Genomic DNA, 7,554 nt, shown 5'->3' on the forward strand with positions numbered 1-7,554 from the left:
TCTCTGGCACATTTGACCCTGCCTTAGCCCATGGAAAGCATTATGAGTGCCAGAAGGGAGAAATATCCTTGGGGACAGGCAGAGACAAAATGGGCAGGCAGGACAACCATCCCCAGCCCTGGAAACTCTGCTCTGTAACTTGGCTAAAGAAGACACCAAATCAGAGAGGCTGTTCAGCAGCACCACATGTAAAAGATTGATTTCACAGGTCTCCTGGGCATAAACCCTTTGCCAGCCTTCCGATACTGCTGGAATATCCTCTTTGGGGCCTCCCCCATTCAAGAAGGGCAGCATTCATATCATTTATTACAGCTTGGTGAACCTGGATTTAAGGCACCACCTACAGCTGTAAAGGAGCCAGGCAACCTAGTGGTAAAGAAGCTCTGCAGAAACATACCCAATACAAGCCAGACAAAGAAGACTTAAATAACTAATCCCTCAATGCAAAGATGTAGACTACATCCACAAGAAACAACTGTGAACAGGGAACCATGACCTCCCCAAATAGAAAAAGCAAGGAACCAGTGACTGATCCTAATAAGATGGCAATATGTGAGCTCTCTAAGAATCCAAAACTGCAGGGTTTTTTTGTTTGTTTGTTTTTAGAGACAAAGCCTAGGCTTGGATGCAGTGTCATGATCTTAGTTCACTGCAACCTCAAACTCTTGGACTCAAACAATCCTCTCAAGTAGCTAGGACTACAGGTATATGCCACCATACCTGGCTGATTTCTTTTTTAATTATGTTTTTTGTAAAAATGGGGTCTCACTATGTTGGCCAGCCTGGTCTCAAACTCCTGGCCTCAAGTAGGTCTCCTATCTCAGCTCCTCAAAGCACTGGGATTATAGGTGTGAGCCATCATGCTCAGCCCAAAACTGCGGTTTTAAGGAAACTCAATGATCTTCATGATAACACAGAAAAGCAATTGAGAAATTTAATAAAAAGATTGAAATAATTAAAAAGATCACACATAACTCTTAGAACTGAGAAATACATGTGCTGAACTGAAAAAGTTATTAGAGGCTCTCAACAGCAGAATGGATGAAGCACAGGAAAGAATCGATGAGGGTGAAGACAGCCTATTTGAAAATACATAGTATGAGGAGAAAAGAGAAAAAAAGAGTGAAAAGGAACAAAGATTACCTATAAGATATAGAAAATTACTTCAAAAAAACAAACTTAAGAATTATTGGTGTTCAAGAGGGAGTTGAACAAGAGTAAGGGGGGGTAGAAAGCATATTCAAAAAGAAAAATAGAAAACTTTCCAAAACCTGAGAAAGATATAAATAACCAGGTACAAGAAGGTAAGAGATCACCAGATTCGACCCAAATAAGACAAACTCTGAAAGGTCAAAAACAAAGAGAAGGTCCTAAAATCAGCAAGAGAAAAGAAGCAAATCACACATAAAGGAGCTACAATTTGTCCAACAACAGACTTCTCAATGGAAACCATACAAGCCAACAGAGAGTGAGACCACATTTTCAAAGTGATGAAAGAAAAAAAAACCCTGCCATTCAACAATACTGTACCCAGCAAAGTTATCCTTCAAATATGAAGAAGAGATAGTCTTTTTCAGACAAACAAAACTGAGAGTTCACCATGACACCTGTCTTACAAGAAATGCTAAAGATAGATCTTTAATCTGAAAAAAAAAAATACTAAAATGCTAAAAGGAAAAAATAAAAAATGAAAAACATTTGAAGGTATAAAGCCTACAGGTAAAATTAAGTATTCAGCTCAGACAAACCCAGTATACCCTAATATTGCAATTGTTCCATGCAATCCACTCATAGCTCTAGCATGAAGTCCAAAAGACAAATATATCAAAAACAATAATAGTTATAGCAGCCCATTAAGAAATAGGTAATGTAAAAATATGTAAATTGAGACAAATAAAAGTTAAAATGTGGGGGTATGGAGTTAAAGTGCAGAATTATTTTGTTTTTTTCTTTGTGATCTAAGATAAGTTGTCATCTCTTTAAAATAACTTATAAGATGCTTTTTGTAAGCTTCATGGTAGCCATAATCCACAACCTGTATAGATTTCCTAAAAATAAGAAGGAACAAATTAAAACATGCTACAAGACAAAATAAGTTAACAACAAAAGAAGGCAGTAAGAAAGGAAGAAAAGGAGAAAGGATGTACAAGACAACCAGAAAACAAGGAACAAAATGACAGTAGTAAGTCTTCACTTATGATGAATCACACTGAATATAAATGGACTCAGTCCTCTTAGATAAAAGGCATAAAATGGCTGAATGAATAAAGAAACAAGACCCAAATATATGCTGCCTACAAGAAACCACCTTCACCTATAAAGACACACATAGATTGACGGTGAGGGGGTAGAAAAAGATATTTCATGGGACTGGAAACTAAAAAAGAGCAGGTGTAGTTATATTTATCTCAGACTACAAATCAAAGCCTGTAAAAAGATACAAAGAAGGTCACTATTTAATGACAGAGTAAATTCAGCAAGAGAATATAACAATTACAAATACGTATGCACCCAATACCAGAGCACCCAAGTATATAAAGCAAACATTGACAGATCTAAATGGAGAGATAGACTGAAATATAATAGTAGGGGACTTTAATACCCTACTCGTTAATGGACAGATCATCCAGACAGAAAGCCAAAAAAAAAAAAAAAAAAGTTAAACTATACCCAAGACTTACTAAGCCTAACTGACATTTACAGAACATTTCACCCAATTATTGCAGAATACACATTCTTTTCATCAGCACATGGGAATAATCTCCAAAATAAACCACATCTTAGGCCACAAAACAAGTCTAAACAAATTCAAAAATGCAGAAATCATATCAAGTATGTGTTTCTGACCATGATGGACTAACATTAGATATCAATAATAAGAGGAACCTCAGAAACTTCACAAGCACATGGAAATTAAACAGTGTGCTCCTGAATGATCAATGGGTTAATGAAGAAATTTAAAAGGAAATTTAAAAATTTCTTGAAACAAATGAAAATGGAAATACTACATACCAAAATCTATGGGATGTGGCAGAAGCAGTAGTAAGAGGGAAGTTTATAGCAATAAATGGCTATATCAAAAATGTAGAAAGGGACTTCAAATAAATAACCTAAAATACACCTCAAGGAATTAGAAAAGCAAGAACAAACCAAACCCAAAATTAGTAGAAGAAAAGAAATAATAAAGATCAGAGCAAAAATAAATAAAATTGAGACTTAAAAAAATACAGAAATCAACAAAATGAAAAGTTGGTTTCTTTGAAAAGATAAACAAAATTGACAAACCTTTAGCTAGACTAAGAGAAAATGAAAGAAGACCCAAATAGATAAAATTAGAAACAAAAAAGGAAACATAACAACTAGGCCACAGAAATACAAAGAATCATTGGAGACTATTGTGAATAACTATATGCCAACAAATTGGAAAGCATAGAAGAAATGGATACATTCCTGGACACATTCACCCCATCAAGATTGAACCATGAAGAAATAGAAAACTTCAACAAACCAATAATGAGTAACAAAATTGAAGCCATAATAAAAAGGTTTCTGTTAAAAAAAGAAAGAAAGTGGCCGGGCGTGGTGGCTTATGCCTGTAATCCCAGCACTTTGGGAGGCCAAGGTGCATGGATCATGAGGTCAGGAGATCAAGACCATCCTGGCTAACACAGTGAAACCCCGTCTCTACTAAAAAAAAATACAAAAAAAAAAAAAAAATTAGCTGGGCGTGGTGGTGGGCACCTGTAGTCCCAGCTACTCAGAAGTCTGAGGCAAGACAATGGCGTGAACGCAGGAGGCGGAGTTTGCAGTGAGCCGAGATCGTGCCACTGCACTCCAGCCTGGGTGACACAGCAAGACTCTGTCTCAAAAAAAGAAAGAAAGAAAGAAAGCCCAGGATGTAATGCCTTCACTGTTGAATTCTACCAGACGTTTTACAAAGAACTAGAACCAATTCTACTCAAACCCCTAAAAAAAAATTGAAGTACAGGGAATACTTCCAAACTTGTTCTATGAAGCCAGCATTATTACCCTGATACCAAAACCAGAAAAAGACACAACAAAAAAAGAAAATGGTAGGTCAGTATCACTGATTGAACATAGAGGCAAAAAAAATCTTCAACAAAATACTAGCAAACTGAATTTAACAACACATTAAAATGATTATTCACCATAGTCAAATGGGATCTATCCCAGAGATGCAAGGATGGTTTAACATATGCAAATCAATAAATATGATACATCACATTAACAGAACCAAGAATAAAAACTATATGATCATCTCAACACATCCAGAAAAAGCATTCAATAAAACCCAGCAACCCTTTATGATAAAACCCATCATCAAACTGAGTATAAAAGGAACACACCTCAAAATAATATAGGCTATATATAACAATTCCACAGTTTATATGGTACTGAATAGGGAAAAATTGAAGGCCCTTCCTCTAACATATGGAACAAGTCAAAAAACACCTACTTTCAACTCTTTCTTTTTTTGAAGCAGAGTCTCGGTCTGTCACCCAGGCTGGAGTGTAGTGGTATGATCTTAGCTCACAGCAACCTCCACCTCCTGGGTTCAAGTGATTCTCATGCCTCAGCCTCCCAAGTAGCTGGGATTACAGGCATGCATCACTGTATCTGACTAATTTTTATATTTTTAGTAGAGATGGGGTTTCACCATGTTGCCCAGGCTGGTCTTGAACTCCTGGCCTCAAGCAATCTGTCCACCTCGGCCTCCCAGGGTGCTGGGATTACAGGAGTGAGCCTCTGCACCTGGCTACTTACACCATTTTTATTCAACATAATACTGTAAGTCCTGGCCAGAGCAATTAGGCAAGGGAAATAAAGGACATCAAAATTGGAAAGAAATAAGTCAAATTAGCATTTTTCACAGATGACATGATCTCACACTTAGAAAAATCTAAAGACTCCACCAAAAAACTGTTAGAACTGATAAACAAATTCAGTAAAGTTGCAGGATACAAAATCAACATACGAAAATCAGTAGCAGTTACATATGCCAAAAGTAAACAATCTGAAAAAGAAATCAAGAAAGAAATCTGGGAGCCTGCATTTTCTCCAGTACTCATTGGGGGCCACCTGCTGAGGTATTTGGCTGTTATAAATAAAGTTGTGATGAACACATGTACAAATGTTTGTGTGGACATAAGTTGTTATTTCTCTTGAGTAAATACCTAAAAGTGGGATTGCTGGAGTTTTACTACCCTTGGATGCTACTGTTGATATGGAAAAGACTGAGGAACAGTTTACTAATCTGCACATTGTTAAATGTTCCTCAGGAACCAGAGAGTACACTTACCTTCTTGGCATAGATATATTGAAGACTGTGCAAGCAGGAAAAGAAAACTTGGTTGCTGTTTTATATTCTAATGGATCAATCAGAATATATGACAGAGAAAGATTAAATGTACTCTGAGAATTTAGTGGATATCCCGGACTTCTTAATGGAGTCAAATTTGCGAATTCCTGTGACAGTGTATATCCAGGATACACGGATGGCACTGTAAAATGTTGGAAACTCGAGTAGCCAGTGAAAAACCTGTCCAGCTCTTCAAAGATTACCCTTCCAATATTTTTATCCATTTTGATATTAACTGTAATGATCATATTATTTGTGCTGGTACAGAAAAGTTGATGATGATGCATGGTTGGTGTTTTGGGATGCAAGGATGAATTCTCAGGATTTATCTTCAACTAAAGACCCGATTGGTGCATATTCAGAGACACATAGCAATGATGTCACTCAAGTACATTTCCATCCCAGCAATCCCAACATGATAATCTCAGGTTCACTTGATGGCCTGGTAAATGTATTTGATATTAATGTTGATAATGAAAAGGGCACACTGGTTACAACCTGTAACTCAATTTCATCAGTCAGCTGTATCAGTTGGTCTGGGATAGGTTACAAACAGATTTACTGCATGACACATGAAAGATTTTACTGGTGGGATCTTAATCATCTGGATGCTGATGAACCAATTACATGTTAGAACATCCAGGATGTCGGAGAAATGGTTAATGTGAAAGAAGATATTTTAGACTATTTGATTGGTGGCCTATATCATGAAAAGATGGAAACATTGCTTGTTATCCTTCCTTTGGATAACAAAGGAAGGATTCAGTTGATGAACATTAGGATTGGCCCATGTGACTAGCCTTCAGGGAGGGCATGCTGCTACAGTTCGTTCTTTCTGTTGGAATGTGCAGGATGATTCTTTGTTGACTGGAGGAGAAGATGCACAGTTATACTTTGGAAACCTGGAGCTATAGAGAAGGCCTTTATAAAGAAAGAGAGCATGAAAATGGCATCCTCTGCGCACCAACAAGTACGAGTTAATAGTAATGATTCTTATAAAAGAAAGAAAAAGCAGTGTTAATACACTGGCACTTTGGTAGGTTTCATAGTTTCAAGTGATCATTCTTGTTTACTACCAATGGTAGACATGTTTAAAACTGTATGTAAAAACAAGCCAGTTAGCAAACAATCCTTGAAAAATGTCGAGAATGGTTTAATGCAGGTCTTCACATATTCTAAAAAATTTTAAAGCTACTAATTAAGTATAAAATCAGTACATTGAAAGTAAAATTTCTAATTTTAAAAATACATCTGTTAAGTTACTAAATGTTGGGTTTAAAGAAATGGCACTGATAAGGACTTTTTAGAAGTAGATACCTGGTAAAATTTAATAAAACAGGTGGTTGGCTGCATTTTTAAGCCCAATTTTTTATATTTTAAATTATCTTCATTGTGTATGAAACCAAATCAGACAATATTCTTCATTCAAGGAGCATCTATATGCTTAATACCCCTAATGTATTATGTTTGAGTATTTAAGTGTAAGTATTTTAATGACTCTAAATAGAATTAAACCTTTTTAGAAATAAAATGATAGGCATCTATCTAAAATGAGAAAAATATATTTAGTAAATATTTGCACCCTTAATATTGTTAGTAAGCAGTAAACAGGTGTTTTGCTGATGAAAAGGAAGTTATCTTGCTAAATTGAGACTCAAAGTGAAATATAAAAATGAATATATTTATAATAGGACTTGACTTGGAGAAATCCCTATTCTCCCTGTTGTCCAAAGCATGACTCTGAGGATAACCTGGACTACTCTCTTCCCTCTTTTCCTAACCAGTTACTCACCAAGTCCTACGCCATTTCACCTCCTAACATCTGTCAGTTACCCTTTTGCTTTTACCTCACCACTATTACCTTAGAGAAGACTTTCATTATTTCCCACCTAGATTACAGACTCCATCTCTAATCTGCTTCAGTTTATCCTTGCTACTTCTAGGCTAACCATAAAAAACAGACCTGGTGGAGGTGGGGAAGTGGCGGGGGAAGAAACAAAACCATCCGATGATGCCTTATCCTGCTCAAATTCTTCGTACATTGATGTTTTGATGGAGCACTATGGAAACATTAAAAAATTATGCTTTTCAGAATCTTTAAAATATAAGTCAGTGCTATGTAGTAAATGGAAAAACTAGTTTGAAAGATTTCCTTGAGGAATTACATTCATAAA

At 36.2% G+C, this 7,554-nt stretch overlaps 1 pseudogene; it reads left to right on the top strand.

The window, feature by feature from the left end:
- Nucleotides 1-5,245: 5,245 nt before the first annotated feature.
- On the top strand, nucleotides 5,246-6,401 carry LOC100993941 (WD repeat-containing protein 89-like; annotated as a pseudogene).
- Nucleotides 6,402-7,554: the final 1,153 nt, after the last annotated feature.

Source organism: Pan paniscus, chromosome 17 (assembly GCF_029289425.2).
Source record: "Pan paniscus chromosome 17, NHGRI_mPanPan1-v2.0_pri, whole genome shotgun sequence".
Lineage (NCBI taxonomy): Eukaryota > Metazoa > Chordata > Mammalia > Primates > Hominidae > Pan > Pan paniscus.